Genomic DNA, 15,654 nt, shown 5'->3' with positions numbered 1-15,654 from the left:
TTGTCTTACAGTGCACCTAGTCCCTGTCTTGTGGAGGGACGCCAGTCTCTCATGGGAGACACAGTGTACAGTGAGCAGTCAGAGCCTACCAAGGGCCCTGTGGAGGCTGAAGAGAGGACATGTTGGCCATGGTCTAGACAGAAGGTGTGGGGGAGCATTAGAGAGATTTCTGTCACCTATGAATGTGGAGAAGACTGGGTTACCTGGGGATAAAGACCAGGCTCTGACAAAGGCCAGATGGGCACAGTGAAACAGACATTACACTGGAGCCAAAAATAGCAACAAGGTGAACACTCACTAGGCAAGGCTGAATCCGTGTGAGGAGAGAGGTGGCTAAAGTAGTCAGAAAATGCCACAATGATTAACACCAACAGCTGAAATTTTTCTCCGCTAGTACAAAGTCTCTCTCATATATCAGCTGCCATCCTGGATAGGAAAAGGAAAAGAGAATTAAAATGAGAAAATTGACCATTTTGCTTAAGGTGACTATTTCCATTATTGCATTGAACTGACTACTTGATTTACTGAGGTTCAGGAGGCTCAAGAGAAAGGTCAAGTAACTTAGAGACATAATAAAGGAGCTTCTTATTTTATTCATCTAAGCGTAGTGCAAGTACATTTAAGCCTTTGTATTTAAATATGGAATAATATTGAATTAAAGATGATGACAGGTAAATGCCATGGACACATCTCACATCTTTTAATGTGTCTCGCTTCAATTGGACTCAGTCTCCAAGAGTAAAGCTAGAGGTACAATATGATGTATGAGGTAACCCTCATTGCCACTGTCAGAGACAGAATTCTGAGTTGATTTAGCATTAGTTTGATATAAACTGGTGTCCCATTTAGTATGACTTTTATGTGAAGTTTTCAGAACTGAAGATACAAAGAAATAATAAGGTTATAATCTATTCCATGGATCCCTTCTTTAACATGGTGGATTTTACCATGGACCCAGGTCTAATCTCCAGCCCGTAATGGCTATAACCAGATACTACATCATTGGAATTATATATATTTTATGATTAAGTTTATGTAAATTAATTTTTTAATTAGAATAGCATTTAAAAGTGTAAGAGAACATTTTTGCTCTTAATTTCACTTCCAAGAGACATGTTGGTGACTTCTTTCCATTGTTTCCACATCCATCTATATGTATGTATGTACTATCTGATTGAGTGCATGATTTCTAGGTCCAGAATTGCAATCGGAAGGAGAGTCTTCTCAAAATTCCTGAGGTTTTACAATGAACTCACAGAATATCATTGAAACATACAAGCTTTATTGACAGCTCTCATTTTTCTGACACATATTACGGGAGAAAAAAAAGATCCCTAGTGTTACGGACTGAATGTTTGTGTCCCCTCGAAATTTATATATTGAAGCCCTAACTCCTAATGGGATAATATGAGGAGGGGGGTTTTGAGGAGGTAATTAAGTTTAGATGACGTTATGAGGGTGGGTCCCCATGATGGGATTAGTGTCCTTATAAGAAGAGGAAGAGACTTGAGCTTTGTCCGCCTCACCACCAAGCGAGGACACAGTGAGAAGGTGGCTGTCTGCAAGTCAAGAAGAGAGCCTTTGCTAAGAACTTGACCAAGCTGGCAATTTGATCTTGGTCTTTCCAGCCTAGGGAACTCTAAGAAATTTTTTATTGTTTAAGATTAAAATTTAAGACATGTCTTTGCCCCCCAATCTGTGGTATTTGTTATAATAGTTTGGACTGACTATTCCTGGCCATTTTACTAATGGGGACAGTTGGATTTATTTCTTACACTGGTCAAGAGTGGCAAGGCAACATGAAATGGACTCCTTGATCACACCCTCCCCAGTGTCCATCACCCAGCCACCCCACCCCTCCCACCTCCCACCACTCCAGCAACCCTCACATCCAAGCTGGCCCAGGAGCTGTGGATTCCAGAACAACAGCAATCCCTTGGGCATCCTAAAACAAAGCTAAAAGACAATCAGCATTTTTACATTTCAGAATTTGCGCTAGTCTTCAAATTTAACTGGTTATATAGTAACCAAATTTCTAAATCAATTTAATATTGAAGTCTCCTGGGCTTGAAATTCTTTAGTTGACTGTCTAGTGACTAAAAACTTTGTATTATAACATTACATTTGTTTGAGGAGTCCTGGGCCCCAGAGAAAAAGATTTGTTATAGCTAACCATGACTGAGAAAACATGCAGATAAAAATATATGAATGTTATAAATTAAAATAGGAAACAGAGTTTTGTGTTTCCTTTTTACTTTATACTGTGAGTCATTTCATAAGCCGGTGAAATTTCTTCAAATAAACTATTATTGAGTGGTTGCTAAATATTTCATCTTCCTGTTGTCCTATAAATTCCCTATTTTGGGTTATACAGTTGGCCCTTGAACAACAAAGGTTTGAACTATATGGGTTCACTTATTTGTGGATTTTTTTCAATAAATATAGTACAGTACTATAATGTATTTTCTCTTCCTTATGATTCCTTAATAACATGTTCTTTTCTCTAGTTTTATTGTCAGAATACAGTGTATAATATATGTAACATAAAATATGTGTTAATCGACTGTTTATGTTATCAATATAGTGTCCGGTCAACAGTACGCCATTAGTAGTTAAGTTTTGGGGGAATCAAAGTTATATGTGGATCTTTGACTGTGCAGGGGGTTGGCACTCCAACCCTCACATTGTTCGAGTCAACTGCATAGGCTAATTTCAACTTTTATATGTTATAAATATTTATATATGAGTATATTTAAAGCATATTTATTATAAATACATAAAATATTCTTTTTCATATTAGAATTTCTAGGCAGTTTTGAACATATATCATTGTCATTGTCTCTATTTTTATAATACAGACTCCCAAACATAGAGGTCATTTTTTTTCTTTAAAGATTTTATTTGTTTATTTGACAGAGAGAGAGAGAGAGCATGAGCATGGGGAGGGGCAGCGGGAGAGAGAGAAGCAGGCTCCACACTGAGCAGGGAGCCCTATATGGGGGGCTCGATCCCAGGACCTTGGGATCATGATCTAGGCCAAAGGCAGAAGCTTAACCGACTGAACCACCCAAGCACCCTGAGGTCTTGTTTTTTAATGAGCCTTTTTTAAGTTCTTAAAACCTAAATCTAAACTATTTGTAGAAAGTTGAATTACTTTTATCCCCTTTATTTCTTTTTTTTTATTTTATTATGTTATGTTAATCACCATACATTACATCATTAGTTTTTGATGTAGTGTTCCATGATTCATTGTTTGCGTATAACACCCAGTGCTCCATGCAGAATGTGCCCTCTTTAATACCCATCACCAGGCTAACCCATCCCCCCAACCCCTCCCCTCTAGAACCCTCAGTTTTTTCTCAGAGTCCATAGTCTCTCATGGTGCGTCTCCCCCTCCGATTTCCACCCCCCTCATTTTTCCCTTCCTGCTATCGTCTTCTTTTTTTTTTTTTTTCAACATACAATACATTATTTGTTTCAGAGGTACAGGTCTGTGATTCAACAGTCTTAGACAATTCACAGCACTCATCATAGCACATACCCTCCCCAATGTCCATCACCCAGCCACCCCATCCCTCCCACCCCCTACCACTCCAGCAACCCTCAGTTTGTTTCCTGAAATTAAGAATTCCTCATATCAGTGAGGTCATATGATATATGTCTTTCTCTGATCGACTTATTTCGCTCAGCATAATACCCTCCAGTTCCATCCATGTCGTTGCAAATGGCAAGATTTCATTCCTTTTGATGGCTGCATAATATTCCATTGTATATATGTACCACATCTTCTTTATCCGTTCATCTGTCGATGGACATCTCGGCTCTTTCCATAGTTTGGCTATTGTGGACATTGCTGCTATAAACATCGGGGTGCACATACCCCTTTGGATCCCTACATTTGTATCTTTGGGGTAAATACCCAGTAGTGCAGTTGCTGGGTCATATGATAGCTCTATTTTCAACTTTTTGAGGAACCTCCATACTGTTTTCCAGAGTGGCTGCACCAGCTTGCATTCCCATTTATTTCTAATAGTAGTGTCCTCTTATTCTTTCTTCTCAGTATTCCTGTGTAAAATTTATTAAGTATAATTTGGAACTTGAAACACTACAATTGTATCATATGGTATCATGTATTCTTTTCAGATGCAATATCATTAGATAAAAAGTACATTGCATAAACAAATTCATTTAATATGCTATTTTATTTATTTAAATTTTCCAAACTAGAATAAAACTGGTGATGTTTAAGAGAGTCTTAAACTAGAAAGGGAAAAGTTTGACCTATCAATGAAAACATTTGCTAAGGTTTTAATCCCTGTTAGTTTGAGATGAAAACAGGTTACACTCTTATCAATGCAAAGTATAAATAAGTGAACTGAATCTTATTTTACATGGTGCCATATTTCTTCTGGACATTATAGGCTTTATTTAGTCCACTTCATAAACTATGATTTAACAATGATATTTAAATATATTTATTAAAGAATTACTCTACATTATTAAACAGCTATATGAACACAGAGGTTGAGATAAGGATTAAATGTAGCCATTTTAAATAAAATAATCCATGGTATCACCATTTTCTAAGTTCTAATTAAGTGCTACTCTGGAATGATAAAAGAAAAGTTCAAATATAAAATATTTTGAAGCTCATTAACTGCAGTAGTTTCCTAGAAATGAGACATTTTATTCCTTTTGTTTAGCAGGTGTGTGCAGTCTTAGGCAAGTGTGAGGTAATTTAGCTATGGTTGTATCTGACTAGATTTATTTAATATGCATTTCTACTCTATAAAGACACATTTTATATATATTAACTGGATACCTACTTCTAAACACTTCTGAGTCTTTTTTCATTTTGTGCCATCTGCTCATTAATAGTCATTGTTTTGAATAGGGAAACAGGCTGTTTCCCTGAAAATGTGAATATATCATTTCAAAAGATGTGTTCCCTACCTCACCTATGATAAATTATGTTTCACACCAATGAAGTCAATTCATTTTCCATTTCATTGTGAGTAGAAAATGATTTGTGTGTCTACTTTTTGGCTGGAAAATACCAATTTGATGACTATATATTTGTATTTGTTCATAAACTAAGGGGAAAAATAGGTTCTTCTGAAATAATGATAATTGCAGTTAACACTCAGGGCCACCCATTGTTTAAAAGACTACTGATGATGCATTTGATATTCACAGAAAATCTGTGAGGCTGTTCTTATTATCTAGATTCCATAGCTAAGGAAATGAGGTCACAAAAGGGGCTGAGTTGCTTGGTTAAGGTCCCATAACTATGAGTGTCAAGTTGGAGATTTTAACCCAGACTCTTCGTAACCATGTTCTACTATGTTTACCACCCTCAGGTCCTGAGGGAGGCATTCCACTCTGTCAACTCAGTCACCAGTACTTAGCATTTGTATCTCTTCAATAACCCTCTCCTAAATAGCTGTGCTATATTTTGTGCTCTAATTTAGGCCATCATCACCTTTTGCCTTGATTTTTACATAATATCTTCAGTATCTTCAATTTCCAATCCCTTGCATATACAGATATCAGAAGAGCCTTCATAATAAAAATACTCAAAAAAAACTAAGAAGAGAACTTCCTCAACCTAATACATAGCATCTATGGAAAAACAAACAACTAACAACAAGCTTAATGGTGAAAAAAAAGGACCAGCAAGCAAGTTTACAAGTTTATTCTTGCTACTTCTATTCAACCTTTTACTGAAAGTTTAGCTGGAGAAATTGGCAAGAAAAAGAAAGAAAGGAAATCCATACTGGAAAGGAAAAAATAAAAATATCTCTATTTGCAGATGACATGATCTTGTCTGTAGAAAATGCTAAGGAAAGCACTAAAAAAACTATTCACTAACAAATGAGTTCAGCAGGGTTTCAAGATCCAAGATGAATGCACAAAAATCCATTGCATTTTTTCCCTTGTGATAAAATCTTTTAAGATCTATTCCCTTAGCAATTTTCAAATACGTCATACAGTATTAACTCTAGCACTATGCTGTACGTATATCCCCATTACTTGTTTATTTCCTAGCTGGAAGTTTAACTTCCTTCACCTACTTTGCCCCCCTAACCCCTACCCCCCCAAATCTTCAGCAGCCACCAGTCTCTTCTCTGTATCTATGAGCTCAATTTTTTTGTTGTTGTTGTTTGGGTTTTTTTAGACCACATATAAGCAAGATCATACAGAATTTGTCTTTCTCTGTTTTACTTATTTCACTTAGCTTAATGCTCTCAAGGTCCATCCATGTTGTCTTAAATGACAAAATTTCCTTCTTTCTCCCTCCATCTCTCCCTTCCTTCCTTCCTTCCTTTTCTTTTTTTTAGGTATAATTCACATGTAACATTATATTAGTTTCAGGTGTACAGTGTAATGATGTATTATTTGTACATACTGTGAAACAATCACCACAACAAATCTAGTTAACATCCTTCACCATACATAGTTAGAAAAAAATTTTTTTCTTGTGATGAGTACTTTTAAAATTTATTCTCTGGGATTTCCTTCTTTTTTATGGTTGAATAATATTCCGTTTCTTTATGCATGTATCCACTGATGGACATTTAGGTTGCTTCCATTATCTTGGCTATTGTAAATAGGGCTGAAATAAACATGGGGGTGCATATATCTTTTTTGGTTGGTGTTTTCATTTTCTTTGGGTAAATACTCAGAAGTGGAATTGCAGAATCATATGGTACTTTTTCTTTTAGTTTTTTGAGGGACCTGCATGCTGGTCACATGGCTGCACCAATTCACATTCCTACAAACAGTGCACAAGGCTTTCCTTTTCTCCACATCCTTGCCAATACCTGTTTTTCTTTTTGATAATAGTCATTTTAACAGATGTGAGGTGATATGTCATTGTGGTTTAGATTTACATTTCCCTGATGATTTGTGATGTTGAGCATCCTTTCATGTACCTATTGGCCATTTGTTTGTCTTCAGAAAAATGTTCAGATCTTCTGCTCATTTTTAATTGGATTTTTTTTTACTCTTAAGTTGTATGAGTTCCTTATATTTTGGGGGTATTAACCCCTAATCAGATATATGATTTGCAAATATTTTCTCCCATTCAGTAGTTTGTCTTTTCATTTTGTTGATGGTTCCCTTTGCTGTGCAGAAGCTTTCTAGTTTGATGTAGTCCCACTTGCTTATTTTGGTTTTGTCGCCTTTGTTTTTGGTGTTAAATCCAAAAAATCATTGCCAAAACGGATGTCAAGGAGATTATTGCCAGTTTTCTTCTAGGAGTTTTATGGTTTCAGGTCTTACACTCAGTTCTTTAATTCATTTTGAGGCCATTGCATTTCTCTTTTAAAGTTTTTTTTTGTAGATTTACTTATTTATTTTAGAGAGAGAGAGAGCACATAAGTGGAAGGGAGAGGGAGCGGGAGAGAGAATCTGAAGCAGAGTCCACACTGATCCTGGAGCCCAAAGCGGGTCTCAATGCAGGGCTTGATCTCAAAACCCTGAGATCAGGACCTGAGCTGAAACCAAGAGTCGGATGCTTAACCGGCTGTGCCACCCAGGCACGCTGAGGCCATTGCATTTCTTTTTTTTTTTTTTAATATTTTATTTATTTGACAAAGAGAGACACAGCGAGAGAGGGAACACAAGCAGGGGGAGTGGGAGAGGGAGAAGCAGGCTTCCTGCCGAGCAGGGAGCCCGATGTGGGGCTCGATCCCAGGACCCTGGGATCATGACCTGAGCCGAAAGCAGACGCTTAACAACTGAGCCACCCAGGCGCCCCAGCCATTGCATTTCTATACACTTATAATAAACAATCCAAAAATGAAATTGAGAAACAATTTCATTAATAATACCACCAAAAAATAAAATACTTAGGAAAAATTTAACAAAGTTGCAAAACCTATAATGTGAAAACCACAAATCATTGTGGTTACAAAAAAATTAAATTTCTCATTTTATCGATAAATTTCTCATTTTATCGATAAATTACATCTCAGTTAAGCCAATAAATATATAAAAGAATACCTTCTCAAAATACTCCCTTGTCAAAATCCTCCAAGAGTTCTGTCTGGTCTACAAATTAAAGTCAAAACACCAGTGCCTAAACCGAATGCTCTGTGATCTGGCCTTTCCCGTTTTGTTCCTTTTTGGGTCCATTCATGGTGCATTAAAACTAAGGATGCCTGTTACTCATATATGCCACATATTTTCTCCCCTTCATGCCTTCTCTATCCAAGAGATACCTATCTCTTCATCTTCCTGTCCAAATTTTTCCAAACGTTCAGTTCCATCTCCTATGCCATCTCGTCTCTGAAAAAGGTGACTCTCTTTTGCCATACCAAATCACTCTCTCTCCTCTGAAGCTTCATAACAAAGTACCTCTGTACCTGTTCCAGAATACTGGCCACTTTCTGTTTCCTAGCATGGTTGAATCAACCTGGTGAGCAGGGTCCCTGTCTAATGTATTTATTTTTAACCTCTCCCACAATGGCATGCATGAAGTTGGTGCTCAATAAGTATCTTAAATGAGGCAATTATTTACTCAAGAAGGGCAAAGAGGATTAATAAATGGAATAGTAAACATCTGACCCAATGAATGAATGAATTTCACTTTCTAAACTTTTAAATCAGGTTTCACGGCTGTATCTTCAAGGTTCTTGCAAATAATGAAGTCCACTGTGATTAATTTAGACAGAAAAGGACTTTTTAAAGTACATTACCTTGGGGCACCTGGGTGGCTCAGTCGGTTAAGCGTCCGACTCTTGGTTTTGACTCAGGTTATGATCTCATGGATCATGGGATCAAGCCCCTGTCAGGCTCTGTACTTAGTGTGGAGTCGGCTTGAGATTCTCTCTCTCTCTCCCTCTGCCCCCACCCCATAAATAAATGAATGAATGAATGAATGAATAAATAAATAAATAAATAAAACCTTTTAAAAAAAAGTACATTATCTCACAGGGTCTTCAAAAGGGCCCATGAGCCACATTTTAGCTTTCTTGTCAGAAACAAAGCTCAAGCATAGTGCAGAATTGGATGTGGAGAAAACACCCCTGCCCCCAGCTGCTCAGCTCTTATGAGAGTCAAGACTGGATTGCAAAACTATAATATCATCCCCTGAAAAAGTGGACTCAAGTCTGAGCTACAGTTTACAAAATTAATATGTGTACTTTTCTAGCACCCACTGTGAATATTCCTCCTTTCAGAACCTATTTCTTGTGAAAAACCAAGTATGTTTAGCAAGGCATGAAACGCTACCGTCATTCATCAGTGGTCAGAACACACTCAAGCATAACTTTAAAGGTGTCATAGACCTTATATTTATTGTTCCGAATAAACATTAATCTCATGAAGAGTGGAGTACTGGAGGTTGAAGGCCTACAATTACCTACCAGCTAGGTACACTGTCATTAGCCATGATGAAACCATCTCTGGGTTTCCATGTCAGCGCACATTGTCCACCTTACAAGGCAATACTCTACAGAAATGAGAATTCAACCTCCATTTCTTTATAGGCCCCAACATTCACTCAACCAGACCGACAACATGCCGAAATACCTTGGGTTTCAGTGATGATTTTGCGAAGGGGTGGACTAAGATGGATGACAATTCAAGTTAAAGATGAGTGCAGTGGACTTCAAGCAATATCACTTGTCAGTCATTAAATGAGGACAGAAATAGTGTGACAAGGATGACCTTCAGGAGAAGGAACCAAAGTGTTTGATTTTAATATCATCAGTCTTAGAACTATTTAGTTATGACATACTATGTTGTTATTATATTACATACTATGTAACTCACTACAGTATACCAATTCAGATGGATATTCTAGTCTTTTATTCAAAAGTGTAAAAGAACAAAAATGCCAAAAGCTTGAAATAGCAAAGCCTGAGCATGGTGAAAGTGACATTGTGGAGGTGCCTGGGTGACTCAGTCGGCCAGGTGTCTGCCTTCAGTTCAGGTCATGATCAAGGCATCCCAGGGATTGAGCCTTAGGTTGGGCTCCCTGCTTCTCTCTCCCCCTGCTCTTGCGCTCTTGCGCTCTCTCTCTCTCTATCCCCCTCTCAAATAAGTAAATACAATCTTAAAAAAAAAAAAAAAAGAAAGTGACATTATGGGTAAATCATCTGACCTCTCCTGAGCCTTGGTTTCCTCAAATCTGAAATAGAGAAACTATGAAAGGAACCATATGGTTGGTTGTTGTGGAGACTAAATTAAATAAGATATATTTAAAGGATCTAAGAGCCACAAACAATGAATCATGGAACACTACATCAAAAAACTAATTATGTAATGTATGGTGATTAACATAACAATAAAAAATTAAAAAAAGAAAATATCCTTCATATAAAAAATAAATAAATAAATAAATAAATAAATAAATAAATAAATAAATGAAGGATCTAAGAGAGTCCATAGTAGGCAATAAATAATTGGGGGCTATAATTATCTAATTTAAGCATAACATCCATCAAATTACTTAATATTTGTAATTGTCTTTATTTTTTTATGAAGTGGTTTTCTCTGCCCTTCTCCAGAAATAGCACACATTGTGCTCAGCATTTAACAGGTGGAAAAACTCAGACAAAATGAAATTAAGTGATTTAACCAAGAGGAGTAGCAAAGGCATGACAATTCTACTGTTACGCTCTTTCTACTAATGCTAGTGGGGGCATGGTGGCGTACACAAAGGATGAAAACAGTCAAATTATAATTGACATAAGAGATAAATTGCCAGGGTGAAAGAGGATAAGCTAATTTTTAATCCAAGAATCTCTTAGGCATATCATTTTTCTTTATAAAATCATAGATTTCATGAATATTAAAGTATCCATCTCCAGCTACCCATGGTCTCCCTTATCAAATAAGACAAAGCAGTCCCAAATCTTTTTAAACTGTTCATGTCAATGTCAATATGTGAAAGAAATATTAGTTGTCCCTCATATCCCCTCATATCATTTTTTTATGCAATACAATTTTTTGCTAAACACACAGAAATGCTTTGTATCCCGTTTTTGCCTGAAGTTAGGTATAGCCAGGTGATAAAGTTCTGGCTAATGGAATAGATTAGAAGTGTGTGCCGCTTCTGGACAATGCTTTTCAAGGGTGCGAGGCAGCATCCCACTTCCCATCTTACTCATCTGGCTGGCTAGAAGGTGGCCGTGACAGCAGGAGATGGAACAGCCTTTTTGGACCATGAGATGAAAGCTACTGTTCAGGTTGGCAGAACACTGAAATAGAAGGAGCCTAGAACTCTGACAACTTTGAGGATTAAGCTACCCCACAGCTTAGATCTGTATATGAAAGAAAAATAGAGTTCTATCTTATTCAGAACACAGCTAATTTGGGTAACATTAGTTAAAATGATATTTTAATAAACACAGTACAATTTACTTATTCCACTATTACTATTATTGTGTGTGTAACCTTTATTACCGAATTATAAAGTGCTATCATTACAGATTATCAGACATCAACCAGACCCATGTCTTCTCACCGCATCCCATATTTACCAAATGAAGAAACTAAGCCCCAAAAGTAGCAAATTCTGGGATTTCAAATAAATCTCCTATTGTAATTTAATGTGATTTCACCTGAACCATGCTTAGGTTTTTGTTTTTACTTTGCTCCTCCATTTTGTAAAGGTAAAAAGCATATAATGTCAATAATATGAATGTCATATCTATATCACTTATTATACCTATAGTACTTGTCTAAGGACTTAATTTTAACATAATTAAAAAATACAGATATCCATGAAAAATTATTCATTAAAAAATCTGGTTTTAAAACAGTGTGTATTTTATGATCCAGTTTTTGCTTAAAAATATATTTATATGTTGGGGCACCTGGGTGGCTCAGTCAGTTAAGCGTCTGACTCTTGGTCTCAGCTCAGGTCTTAATCTCAGGGTCGTGAGTTTGAGCCCTGTGTTGGGCTCCACACCCAGCGTGGAGCTTAAAAAAAAGAAATTGCTAAAATAAAAAATATATATATGCATATCTATATATGTGTATATATAGATATTTATGTGTTTATATTTGTATGGATGTGCCTATATATATTTTAAAAATTATTATGGAAGTATACACTTTCCTTCCGTGTGAATGACTAAAGCTTATAAGGGAAGAACTTTGGCTTTTTTCTTTATATACTTCTGTATTAATTAAATTTTTCAATGGAAATTTGAAACTTTTATAATCTATCTTTATAAAACTTGCCTTAACAATTTTATATGACTCCATCAAAAATAACAATAAATCTCCAAAATTTGGGGACACAAATACAATTAAACACATTTTAATTATTAAAATCTGTTATTAACTGTAATCTAGTTAACATACAACTGTATGAACAAACAAACAAACAAACTCCTAATACAGAGCACTAAAGCAATAATGATAACCCAGTAGGGATTACTCCATACTCAAGAGACCAAGAGTAAGGATAGTACAGGTGTTTGTCAAGGTGTACTGACAAACATTAAAAGAGTACAGAGGTGTTGTCTTCTTCACTGTAAATGGTACAAAGAAAAAATTGGGAGAGGGGGTAAAGGGAAAGGAGGATGAGGAGAATGAAAAAAAGAAGGAGGAGGAAGAAGGAAAGGGGAGGAGAAGGCAAAAAATGAGTGACAAAGAATAAAATATAATCAGATTTTTACTAATTGCATATAGAGATTGAGAGCAAAAAGATAAATATAATCTCACTAGCCAACGTCTTAATTATCTAGCCAGAGAACAAAATGACTACATGTGCTATAATTAAAGAGTTAATTAATCATATGAAAACTTTTATAAAGTATGGAACATTACTAACATAATAGCATTGTAGCATTAGAGCTAGAATATATTCAGGAATTTTAATTTCCTTTAAAGAAAATCTTCCAAGTACAAAATAATCTATTAGAAGTTTTGAGTACTCTCCAGTTATCTGTCAATATTTTGTGAGAATTAAAGAAATCATGAAGCAGAAACTATTAAAAACTAATTTTTTACAATGTACAAAATTTACAATGTACTGTACAAAGACATGGATGAAACAAAAACCTAGAAAATTAACCTATAAATACCATAGTTTGTACATTCATTGAAGGCAGGTAATATGACTTATCTTCCAGTTAAATTGGCCTTGGGAGGCTGTGAAGAAATTAACAATCCATGTATTATTCATAAAATAAATATGTTTATACATTTTGAAAGAAAAAAAGCAAAGTTTTTAATCAATATGGAAAGAAAATAAAATTTAAATTACCAGTTATGTTTATAATCAAAAAAATAATCCCTGCATATTCTGCTTTTCAAATAAGATTGTGGCAAATGAATATGGCAAATGAATGAACACTTAGAAATAAAAGGCAGACGTGTGATGCATTTTCTTAATGAATAAATGTTGTTACAGAATAGGGAGAGCCTCTGTCTCAGTATGGTTTTTTCCTTGTTTAAATTTCAGTTCTGTTGAATCATGCAGGGAACAAAGATAAAATTAGGATTTGATTTTTATTTTTTAAGAGTGGGGAGAGGATACAGAAGCAGAAAAACACTGGTATAAAACACCATAGAAACTTGCACTGAAGAAGCCAAATTATAACTGAGCAATTAAAATCATTAACCTCCAATCCAACCCAAACATGTAAATCTATTGTTTCAAGATTCAAACTATAAATCTAGAACCCACATGAAGCAATGGTTAATTAAAAGAAAAAAAATATATGGAAATGAATAGTTTCTGCCATACAACAAAATGACTTTCTAAGTAGGTAATTGAGCTATAGCAGAAAAACAGAGGTTTAATTCTGAATAACGGACAATTAAATGAAAATTACAATGCAAGCCTAGTTACAAAATTCTATTAAATCTTGTTCTTTGTGAGTTTATGTATATTCCAGTTGAGTAATGTAATTGGTATTTTAATAACATGTTTTCCATTTTGTCCTAGAAGAAAAGAGGAAAAAGGAAATAATGAAGAAATGGCCATTGCTCAGTCATTTTTCTACCAGCTTTAACTGAAAACAACCACTTTGATGGAATTCATTACAAGGTACCAACAACATCAGGTGACAATTACCCTTTATTATAGCCTCAATCTCCCTAGATAGAGTAATCCATCCTTATACCATTTTGGTGTAAATTTAGTTCTTAGTAAAAATTCCATAAATGTGCATCCGCATGTGTTTATAATAGATGAGAAACAGACATTTGATTGTAGTTGACCCTTGAACAATGTAGCGGTTAAGGGTGCCAACCCCCACATAGTGAGAAGTCCTTACATAACTGTTGACTCCCCCCAAAACTTAACTACAAATAGCCTACTGTTGAGGAGAAGCCTTACCAATAACATAAACAGTTGATTAACACATACTTTGTATGGTATATGTATTATAGACTATATTCTAAAAATCAAGTAAACTAGAGAAAAGAACATGTTAGTAAGAAAATTCTAAGGAAGAGAAAATACATTTATAATGCTGTGCTATATTCATCGAAAAAGATCTGCATTTAAGTGGACCTGCACAATTCATACCCCTGTTGTTCAAGGGTCAGCTGTAACTGTCATTTATTAAGAGGATGTTCAAGTTTGTGCAACAGAGATAACAGATGTTTCGTATAAAAGAAAGCACAATGGAGAACGGAAATATTGCAAGATAAGTAGTAATAAAATGGATTAAGTAATTAGATCATAAGATGTTAGTTTGAAATATAGTCAAATTCTAAGGTTTTTCTTTTTTTAACACATGTCATTTATAGTCTTTTTTTGAAAACTATATCTTTGGGTAAAAATATCACAGGATTTTGAGGGTTTTGTGCCATAATTTTGTATTATGGACTTTATAATATTCTCAAAAGTATAAATAATCTAGGTACATAAGGAAATGTCAGCTTTATGATGACTCCTAGCACATTAACGTATATACATTAATTCATTAATTCCTTCCTTATTGAGCATCTATTAAGCTCCAGACACTATTTCATTCTAGGGGTAAAATGGAGAACAAGGAAAGTGCACACTCTCTGGTACCATGCATTTTCTATTCTATTGATAAGTGATAAAACAAACATATTAGTAAGCAAAATAGTTTGAAATTGTCGTTAAGTACTATGAGGGATGTAACCAAGGTGCTGTGCTAGAAACAAATGTCTGGAGGCAATGAGTATTTATTTCCAAAGTTTTCTATAAGAAGCTCAGAGAATTCCCTTTGGAGAGGTGATTTTTAAGCTGAGACCTAAAAGATAAGAAGCTGGGTCTGCAAAGATCCAGAAAAGAGAATGAGAAAAAAAGCTTTGAATGGGGCATTGACTTCCTTGATATGACATATGTGTTTGGGGTGAGTGACCAAGAAGGAGAGGATTGAAATGAGATTGGAAGGTGAAGGGGAGGGGGTTACTAGGCCCTAAAAGTTATAGTAGAAAGTTTGTATTTTATTCCAAGTGAAAAGAAAAATCTCTGAGGAGTTTTAAGCAATTTTTGACACAAATACTAATATTATCTGTCCTAATTAAACACTAGTTCCTAGATTCCTGACACTCCAGTATCGAGATCCTAGCCTATCTGATTCAGATCATAGGTATTTAATATCCAAAGTGCAGAGAAGGCACAGGAAATTATGTCAGAAGAAGAGTTTGAAGTAGACTGAAGGGAAAGGGTCATGAGAGTTCCTTATGATCCAATGAAGTCTGGGA

At 35.4% G+C, this 15,654-nt stretch overlaps 1 long non-coding RNA gene across 2 annotated transcripts in view; it reads left to right on the top strand.

Annotated features, from left to right (window-relative positions):
* LOC118548026 (uncharacterized) overlaps positions 1-15,654 on the top strand; it is a 258,620-nt gene that overhangs the window by 232,778 nt on the left and 10,188 nt on the right. The window contains exon 6 of one of the 2 annotated variants that reach the window (XR_013447076.1): positions 13,916-14,014. This is a non-coding gene — a long non-coding RNA (uncharacterized LOC118548026). Of the gene's footprint in view, positions 1-13,912; positions 14,015-15,654 lie in introns of both variants that reach the window. The other variant, XR_004923403.2, reaches the window with a different exon arrangement.

The sequence above is a fragment of the Halichoerus grypus genome, chromosome 1, assembly GCF_964656455.1.
Source record: "Halichoerus grypus chromosome 1, mHalGry1.hap1.1, whole genome shotgun sequence".
In the NCBI taxonomy this organism is placed as follows: Eukaryota; Metazoa; Chordata; class Mammalia; order Carnivora; family Phocidae; genus Halichoerus; species Halichoerus grypus.
The sequence above is the reverse complement of the archived record's forward strand: the minus strand, read 5'-3'. Positions and strand labels throughout refer to the sequence as shown.